At 47.5% G+C, this 10,000-nt stretch overlaps 1 protein-coding gene across 1 annotated transcript in view; it reads left to right on the forward strand.

Moving 5' to 3' along the window:
* LOC130200309 (thyrotropin-releasing hormone-degrading ectoenzyme-like) overlaps positions 1–10,000 on the forward strand; it is a 121,626-nt gene that overhangs the window by 93,525 nt on the left and 18,101 nt on the right. The window lies entirely within an intron of this gene.

Here is a 10,000-nt window from a genome sequence, read left to right on the forward strand (position 1 = left end):
TTAATTAAAAGCTCAAGACTACAGAATCATAATGAACTATGACCTCCTGACAGCCCTCCGCGGTGCGTTCGAGGCCCGGCTCGACCGACCGTCTCGTAACGCCGTCTCCTCGTCCGCCGCCGGCCTCCTTCAGCGCGTCTCTTTTAACGGGCGGAATATTCCGGAGTCATTTCGTGCGGCTGCAGCGTCGGTGCCGCCCGGAGGTTCACGGCCCGCCGCGAGGCGATGGATCCTTCGCGCGGAGGCCGGAGCTTCGAGCTTCGCTGCCGCCGGGCGACTCCGCCGTCCACGACCGCGAGATAGATGCAGCGGCGCGGCGATTAGCGGCGCCGCCTGAAGTCTGCTTCTTTGAGGGAGGAGATTTCACCTCCTGCTTTATGAGGATATTAAGATATGCGCACTCATCAAACCTGCCGGCGCCCCCCCGACCGAGGGGTTCGTCAAACTGTCGACTTTTATCATCTTTTTGTCCATTATGACTATTTATTAATTAATTTATTAATCTAGTTAGCAGTTAAAAAGTCGGAAAGCTGACAACGTGACTTTTTAACGCCAATAAACTTGAACATTTTAAACCTTTCAACCTCATTCCAAACATATCATCATTCTGGAAGTGCTTTTTTTCAATTTGGACCTGGAATTTTTATATTTCTTCTGTGTGCCATCTGCATTTACTCTTCCCCAGTATCATACAGACTGAAATGTTCACATGTCAACACAAGAAAAACATGTTTAAAAAGGTAAAATAGGTGATTAAAATAGCCCCCTAGTGGTTGCAGAGATATATACTTTTTAGTTTGGGGATGCCATTTTTGGAGAAGAGACCTAAATAAAAGCTTGGTGCTTAAAAGGTTTGGAAGAAATCAGAAGAGCCGGTGAGGAGGAAACTCTCTCCTGATGGTTTGGTGGTCGTTGGGTCCCCAAGCAGAAACAAACGATCCTTTAAGAAACAGCGTTTCTTTTGGGTCTCCGTTTCATCCATTGAAGCGTCAACATTACGCAACAATAAGAACAGAGACAGTTGACGCCGTCGTGGTCGTCTGATCCGTCTGATCCGTCTGATCCGCCTCATCTTTAAAAAGTTATTCCAGATTCTCTCAACAGCGGTCGGAGTGGACTCCCTACGAGAAGGAAAATAATTCAAAACCACAACCTGGACCAGACGGGAGGCTCTGTGATGAGTGAGAGAGAGAGAGAGAGATAAAGTGGAGTGTGTCGTTTCTCATCGTCATGGTTTCAGCCTCCAGCTTTTTGAGCACTGTAACCAAAATCTACTCTGACACCATCCACATAACTCAATCTACCCTCTCTCTCTCTCTCTCTCCCCCCTCTCTCTCTCAAAGGTAAACATGTTAAATTGTTCTGCACTACATGTAATGTGATCGCTGGAGGTTGTTGTTCAAGAATATAATATACAAATACAAAGAATATATATTATGTATAAAATATATGTTATATATAGTATATATATAATATATATATATATATAATATACATTATATTGTTGAATATAAAAAGTCAACAAATTAAAAATATGTTATCCTCACCGGGAATTTCACAAGTAATATACAGTATATTAAATATATGTATAAATATTTAGAAACCAGTTTCCACCTTTTCCAAAAGCAAAATGTTAGTTATGAATAGAATTGGAGTAATGCATCAATACGTATATAACAATATAAGGTATAATATTCCCATTATTTACATGCATTATGCTCCACAGGAAGGTCATTTCATTCCACTATATTTAGTGTTTTATTTATTTTCTATTAGTGATAATAGCACTAAAGACAAACACTTCATCCTGATGATTAATCCCCTGAGTGTTGTGCACCGACAGAGATGCTAGAGAGGTTCATGTCATTTATGTTCGCTTTCTCTCATTCCAGGCTTCCTGATTGTTTTCACCTGTCATCACACCTGTCTCCTATGCTCATCAGTGTCAGCCCCGCCCCTGATTGGTCCCACCTGTGTCTTGTCACCATGTGCTTAAATTCCCCTGTCTCCCAGTGTTCCTTGTCAGTTCGTCTTGTCTTTTGCCATGATCAGGTCAGGTTATTTTGTGCTCTTGAAAAGTTTTTGATCCCTCACTACGTGAGCGCTTTCATTTTGCTCACTGCAGAACTGAGAAAAATAAAGTACTTACAAATACTTTATCTCTGTCTCCCGGGTCGTGCAATTGGGTCCTACTTCCTAAGTGTCTGAGTTCGTAACAGACCTACTTCCTAAGTGTCTGAGTCCGTAACAGAACGAACTGACCACCTTATGGACCCAGCCGACCCAAGAACGCTTCACGCCGCTCTGTCGGTACAGGGCGTGACGATTTTTCATCACGAGGAAAGACTGGACAAAGTCAGCCGGGAAATACAAGAGCTGAGAGGACGCCAGGCCGGGGTTCAGGAAGAATTATCTACACAGATGCAACAACTGGTTGCCCAAATGAATAATTTTTTCACTCATCAACAGACTGCTCCTCCGGTGACGTCATCCACAGCTGAGAATTTGCCTGTCAATACTCCAGCTGACGACCCAGGTCAGGCTGTTTCCTCCCGTTACGGCTGGCTCTTCCGGAGAGATTTTCCGGAGACTCTTCGATTGCAGAGCCTTTCTGGTACAGTGTGATCTGCATTTTCAACACAACCCAGCAGCTTTTTATCTGAGCATGGTAAAGTGGCGTTTATTGTGTCTCATTTAACGGAAGAGCTGCAGCCTGGGCTACTGCAGAATGGTCTAGAGACACCGAACTATGTTACTCATTGGCCGATTTCATAGAGACTATGAGGCGCATTTTGACCACTCATCGCCTGCTACGGAGGCCAGCAGAAGACTGTTTCAAATACGTCAGCTCAACCGTCAGGTGGTTGATTATGCCATCGAGTTTCGTACAGCAGCAGCGGACAGCGGATGGAATGTTCCGGCTCTTCGTGACGCCTTCATGACAGGACTTTCGGAACCGATAAAGGACCAGCTGGCTCCACTGGAGACACCCGGGATCTGGAATCCCTCATCGCTGTGGCCATCCGGATCGATAACCGTCTTCGAAAGAGAGAGGGCGTCGGCGCAACCGAGATGTTATTCCCAGCTTCCAGAATTCGCCTCGAGGGTCGCGCCGCCAGCGGAGGATTTCCAGCTCATGTTACCGGACCATCAGAGGACTACACTTCCGAATGACTCCGGTGAACCCATGCAGCTTGGAAGAACCAGGCTTTCTCTGGAGGAGAGGCAGCGCCGTCTACGGAGGGTTGCTGTTTCTACTGCGGCCAGCCGGGTCATCAACTCGCTTCATGCCGGGAAAGATCGTGCTCACCAGTCAACTGGAGGGCGCTGGTGTGCAAGTTTTCCGCAGACTTCCCTCCTCGACCTGTTACTCAGGTAGACATTTGTATTAACAATCAGACCATTGACCAGGGTGTGTTAATAGACTCAGGGGCTGACGAAAGCCTTATAGACTGGGGCCTAGTCAAACAGCTAAAAATAAAGACTGTCCCGCTATCTCATCCTGTTAGTGCCAGTGCCTTAGACGGCCGCTTGTTGTTCACAGTTACCCATTGCACTGAGCCCATACGGATTACTATAAATAAGGACCATACCGAGCATGCAATTTCATATTTTGAGTCGACTCAGTACCCGATTATTTTGGGGTTTCCTTGGCTGAAGATCCACAATCCTCACATAGACTGGCCTTCAGGGAAAGTTAAGGAATGGAGAGAGGATTGTAAGGGCAGGTGTAAACTTTCGCAACCTGTTAAGGCACCAACAGACTCTAGTAGGATCATTATAGATCACCCTGACTATCCTGATCTACAGAAGGTACCTTCCTGTTACCATGATTTAAAGGAAGCTTTTAACAAGTCTAAAGCCTTGTCGCTACCTCCTCACCGAGATTTTGACTGTCCCATTGATCTCTTACCGAGCCCCATTCCCAAGGGGAGACTTTACTCGATTTCGAGACCTGAGAGAACAGCAATGGATGAATACATCTCCTCTTCACTCAAATCAGGGATTATCCGTCCTTCATCGTCTCCAGCCGGAGCGGATTCTTTGTGGGAAAGAAAGACGGGTCTCTGAGACCTTGCATAGACTACAGTCCACTAAATGACATTACGGTGAAGAACCGCTATCCTCTGCCACTCATGTCATCTGCTTTTGAACTGCTTCAACGGCCAAGATATTCACCAAGTTGGATTTAAGAAATGCATATCACTTGGTTAGAATAAAACAAGGGGATGAGTGGAAGACTGGATTCAACACTCAGAATGGTCACTATGAGTACTTGGTAATGCCTTTTGGTCTGTGCAATGCACCGCTGTTTTCAAGCTTTTGTGAATGAGGTTTTGCGGGAATTCTTGAATATTTCAGTGTTTGTGTATCTGGATGACATACTGATTTTCTCCCAGACGCTAAATCTCATGTTAACCATGTCCGCCAAGTTTTGCAGAAACTACTGGATAATCAGCTATATGTCAAGGCAGAGAAGTGCGAGTTCCACACAGAAGAGGTGTCTTTCTTAGGATACATAGTCTCACCTAATCATATCCAAATGGATCCTGCGAAAGTCAGTGCAGTATCCCAGTGGCCCACTCCAGGAAAAAGGTTCAGCAGTTCCTAGGATTTGCTAACTTCTATAGGAAGTTTATTAGGAATTTCAGTTCTGTTGCTGCTCCTCTGCATGTTCTGACTTCTCCTAAGGTTCCCTTCAAGTGGACTCCCCAGGCGGATCTTGCTTTCCAACTTCTCAGAGATAGATTCACATCCGCTCCCATACTCACCATTCCAGATCCCCAGCGCCAGTTTATGGTCGAGGTGGATGCTTCCAATGAGGGAATTGGAGGAGTACTGTCTCAACGTTCTGCAGAAGACAACAAGATGCATCCATGTGCTTACCTGTCGCGGAGGTTGACAACGGCAGAGCGGAATTATGACGTGGGAAACAAGGAATTGTTAGCTGTAAAAGCTGCCCTCGAGGAATGGAGACACTGGCTAGAGGGTGCAGAGCAACCGTTTATAGTCTGGACAGATCACAAGAATCTAGAATATATAAGAAAGGCTAAGCGTCTCAACTCCCGTCAGGCCAGGTGGACACTTTTCTTTAGTAGATTCAACTTCACACTCTCTTTTCGTCCCGGGTCTCAGAATCAAAAACCCGATGCTTTGTCTCGTCTTTACGATCCCGAACCACTTGCGGTAGAGCCCAAGACCATCCTTCCACTTAACCGTGTGATCGGAGCCTTTTCCTGGCAAGTGGAGTCAGACGTTAAAGAGGCAAATGTCATGAATCCAGCACCTAGCGAGTGTCCCAACAATCTGCTGTTTGTTCCTGAGGCTCTTCACTCCAAGGTCATCCACTGGGCTCACTCATCTGTGCTTTCGTGCCATCCGGGAGTAGCAAGAACAATGTTCAGGATTCGACAACGGTTCTGGTGGCCATCCATGAAGAAAAATGTGGCAGAGTATGTAGCGGCTTGTCCGATGTGTGCGTGTAATAAGACCTCATCTCAAGTTAAGATGGGCTTGCTCCAGCCGCTGCCGATTCCCCAACGTCCTTGGTCACACATTTCGATGGATTTTGTGACAGGATTTCCTTCATCCAGAGGCAAGACTACGGTTTTAACGGTGGTTGATCGATTTTCAAAGATGGCTCACTTCATCCCATTGACCAAGCTTCCCTCTGCCAAAGTCACCGCAGAGGTCATGATGAATCACGTATTCAGGATCCATGGATTCCCTAATGACATTGTTTCCAACAGGGGTCCACAATTCATTTCCGCTTTCTGGAAAGAGTTTTGTCGACTCATAGGTGCCACCGTCAGCCTGTCATCAGGATATCACCCTCAGTCAAATGGACAGTCGGAGCGTCTGAACCAAGAACTAGAGACTACGCTCGTTGTCTCGTCTCCCGGAACCAGACCACCTGGGTGACCACCTCACATGGGTCGAGGTTGCCCACAATACCCTTCCTACGGCGGCCACAGGTCTCTCTCCATTCCATTGTGTCAATGGTTTCCAGCCTCCACTTTTCCCTAACAACGAAGAAGAGGTGATGGTTCCATCGGCACATGCCATGATCAGACGTTGTCGCAGAGTTTGGGCTGGTGCTCGCCAGTCTCTTCTCCAGTTCAGCTCGGATGAAGGCTGTTGCAGACGTTCATCGCAGGGTCGCTCCACCTACAGTCCAGGCCAAAAGGTTTGGCTCTCTACCAAGGACTTACCACTCCATGTCGCCTCAAGGAAACTGGCTCCGAGATTTGTGGGTCCGTTTCCAGTGTCCAGAGTCATCAACCCGGCGTCGGTACGCTTGCAACTCCCCAGGACCTTGAGAGTGCACCCAACGTTTCACGTTAGTAAAATCAAGCCGGTGTGTGAGAGCACACTTATTCCCGCCTCCAAGCCCCCTCCACCGCCCCAGTTCTTTGAAGGGGGTGAGGTTTACAAGGTCCGTAAGCTACTGGAGGTCCGTAATAGGGGGAGGGGCAAGCAATTCCTGGTAGACTGGAAGGGTTACGGTCCTGAGGCTAGAAGCTGGGTAGCTGCTTCATTTATCGTAGACAAGACTCTTATCCACGACTTTTACAATCAGCCTGGGCCATCAGGAGTTGGCCCTAGAGGGGGGGGTACTGTTGTGCACCGACAGAGATGCTAGAGAGGTTCATGTCATTTATGTTCGCTTTCTCTCATTCCAGGCTTCCTGATTGTTTTCACCTGTCATCACACCTGTCTCCTATGCTCATCAGTGTCAGCCCCGCCCCTGATTGGTCCCACCTGTGTCTTGTCACCATGTGCTTAAATTCCCCTGTCTCCCAGTGTTCCTTGTCAGTTCGTCTTGTCTTTTGCCATGGTCAGGTTATTTTGTGCTCTTGAAAAGTTTTTGATCCCTCACTACGTGAGCGCTTTCATTTTGCTCACTGCAGAACTGAGAAAAATAAAGTACTTACAAATACTTTATCTCTGTCTCCCGGGTCGTGCAATTGGGTCCTACTTCCTAAGTGTCTGAGTTCGTAACAGACCTACTTCCTAAGTGTCTGAGTCCGTAACACTGAGAGAGTAAACATCTCTCCTGGTGCAGCCGAAGCAAACGATTACGGTAAATATGAAGGATTGACCAGCGCTGGGTCTCACAGCCGTGTGGTAACAATCCACCTGTGTTCTCTCTGCTGATTGAATAAAGATGGAATAGAGCACACGGAGGTCCAATAATCCACATAGTGGAACATAAACACAATGAACACTTGAAGGCATCCTCCTCTTCGTCGCAGCAGCTGCTCTTCGACACACAGATGTTCCCTCAGACGTCAGGCCGCCGAGACGGATTACAGCTTGCTCTCCGAAGTCATGACAGTGATGCAGATTCTGCTTCTGCTCGTGGGGCTAAATGCTGATTGGTGGCGTCGGATCTGTGTGTGTATGTATGTGTGTGTGTGTGTCGTAGTTTAGTCTCAGTTTAGCAGCAATAAACGGCTGTGTGTCTCTGAGTGTGCGCTTAAACAGTGATGGATCTCGTGTGTGTGTGTGTGTGTGTGCATGTGTGTGACCGCAGCAGTCCCTCGTTGGCTCTCCACTGAGCCTTGCTAATGGCTAATGGACAAACAATTAACTGGCCCTTAACGATGTTAACGAGTTAATGAGCTCGTTAGGATGACAACACCCGGAGACACACACACACACACACACACACAGACTGTAAGTGATAGGGAACATTTATAATCCATAACCTCCTTGTGTACTTTCCCGCCTCTGTGAGCAGCAGCTCGAGTCCTTTGGAGGCCGGCTGAGTGTAGCTGAGGGGGGGGGGGGAGAGAGAGAGAGGGAGAGAGAGAGAGAGAGAGAGAGAGAGAGAGAGAGAGGAGAGAGAGAGAGAGAGAGGGAGAGAGAGAGAGAGAGGGAGAGAGAGGGAGAGAGAGAGAGAGGGAGAGAGAGGGGGAGAGAGAGGGAGAGAGAGGTCAACGATATAGACTTAAAGACAAGTTTAAAACTGGAAAGTAAACATGTGGGTGGGGCTGTGCTGTTGTTGCCATGGCGACCACTATTTCTTCTCCGGTCCGCCCCCGTCGCCCGTAAACAGGAAGTTGTTTGTTTTTTGTCATCTTTGTTTTGGATGTGTTGTGGTGACGACTCCGAGGCGTGAGCCGTGATGGAGGATGGAGACGAGGCCGGGGATGGACTGAGAGAGTCTCCAACTGTCAGGAGATGGGATGCAAAATACTGTCAAGTGCCCTCATGGTCCCCTCAGGACAGAGCGTGTTTCAAGGTCACCTGCAGGTTGACCTTTCAGTGGAACATGATTCACTGCTTTCACTTGAGACACGTGATGAAGTGTCTTCAAGGACGCCACGACAGGCTGAGATAACGTTCCCTCGAGAGCTTCCAGGAGTCATGATAAGAGCCCATTGGGTGTCCTTCTAGTGGAGAGAAGACATGATAAGAGCCCATTGGGTGTCCTTCTAGAAGAGAAGACATGATAAGAGCCCATTGGGTGTCCTTCTAGGAGAGAAGACATGATAAGAGCCCATTGGGTGTCCTTCTAGAAGAGAAGACATGATAAGAGCCCATTGGGTGTCCTTCTACTGGAGAGAAGACATGATAAGAGCCCATTGGGTGTCCTTCTAGGAGAGCAGACATGATAAGAGCCCATTGGGTGTCCTTCTACTGGAGAGAAGACATGATAAGAGCCCATTGGGTGTCCTTCTAGGAGAGCAGACATGATAAGAGCCCATTGGGTGTCCTTCTACTGGAGAGAAGACATGATAAGAGCCCATTGGGTGTCCTTCTAGGAGAGAAGACATGATAAGAGCCCATTGGGTGTCCTACTGGAGAGAAGACATGATAAGAGCCCATTGGGTGTCCTACTGGAGAGAAGACATGATAAGAGCCCATTGGGTGTCCTTCCAAGAGAGAACATCTCATAAAGCTCCCTCCAGTGCTAATAACCATATTTATGTTCCCTATCGAGTCAGAAACAACTTGATAGAGTTTCCTCTGGGGCGCCTTCCAGTGGGGAAAACCGAATAAAAACAAGAAGAAATAGGTGCTTATGAAATGAAGAAAACCCAATATAGTGAGCGAGGGTGTGTTCATGACATGTGGTCCGATATCCCCCCCACACACACACACACACACACACAACAACAACCCGTCTGTAAAAGGAAAACAGGCCCTGAAACACGATCTTGGGAGAAAACAAACATGAAATCTGTGGTTCTCTCTTTGATTGACAGCTGCTCCAAAGGTCACGACCCCTGGCTGTGACATCCGACATCTCAACGCTTCACTTCTCAGAGTGGCTATAAAACAACAACAACAACACGCATATATAATAATAATATCACCTCTCTGAGTTCACTTTTAGACCGCCCGCATGCCTCGTTAATATTCATGAGTTGTGGGAGGGGCTAGAGGTCAAGCCGCCTCCCCCAACTCTAAAACATTGTCAATCTTAATGAATGCAAAAAAAGGAGGCTGGTTAATATTCATGAGGAGGTGGATGTACCCCGGTCGCTGTTCCGAGGCCACACACACACACACATACCCCCCCCCCCCCTCACACACACACACAGATGTAATCAGGCCTCAAATTGAATTCATGTCCCGAGTCCAAAAAGTCTCAAGAAAAGATTTCGGTGCGAAACACCAAAAGTGTCACATAAACATCTTTTCTTAATTCAGTTCACGTCGTCTCATCTAAAATATTTGCATAACAACACGTAGAGCAGGCGCCAGGTGGGGATGTGCCATGTTTTTCTGGAGCGCTCCCATCGATGGTGAGAGATTGGACCATTGTGCATCCCGACACACAGAAAAAAATATATATACTAAACTGCTGCGGGGCTTTCAGAGAGAACAATGGTGTGGTTTGATTTGTGTGTTTGCCTCTTAAAGCAACAGTAACCTTTAAAAGAGTTCTGGCACTGTGTACGTGTTTAGAAGTGGACGTAGTCACGGTCCTATAGGACCAGAGGAGTGGCCCCCTGGTGGTCAGGAGAGAGAATGCAGCTTTAACACA

This window comes from Pseudoliparis swirei, chromosome 10, assembly GCF_029220125.1.
Source record: "Pseudoliparis swirei isolate HS2019 ecotype Mariana Trench chromosome 10, NWPU_hadal_v1, whole genome shotgun sequence".
NCBI lineage: Eukaryota > Metazoa > Chordata > Actinopteri > Perciformes > Liparidae > Pseudoliparis > Pseudoliparis swirei.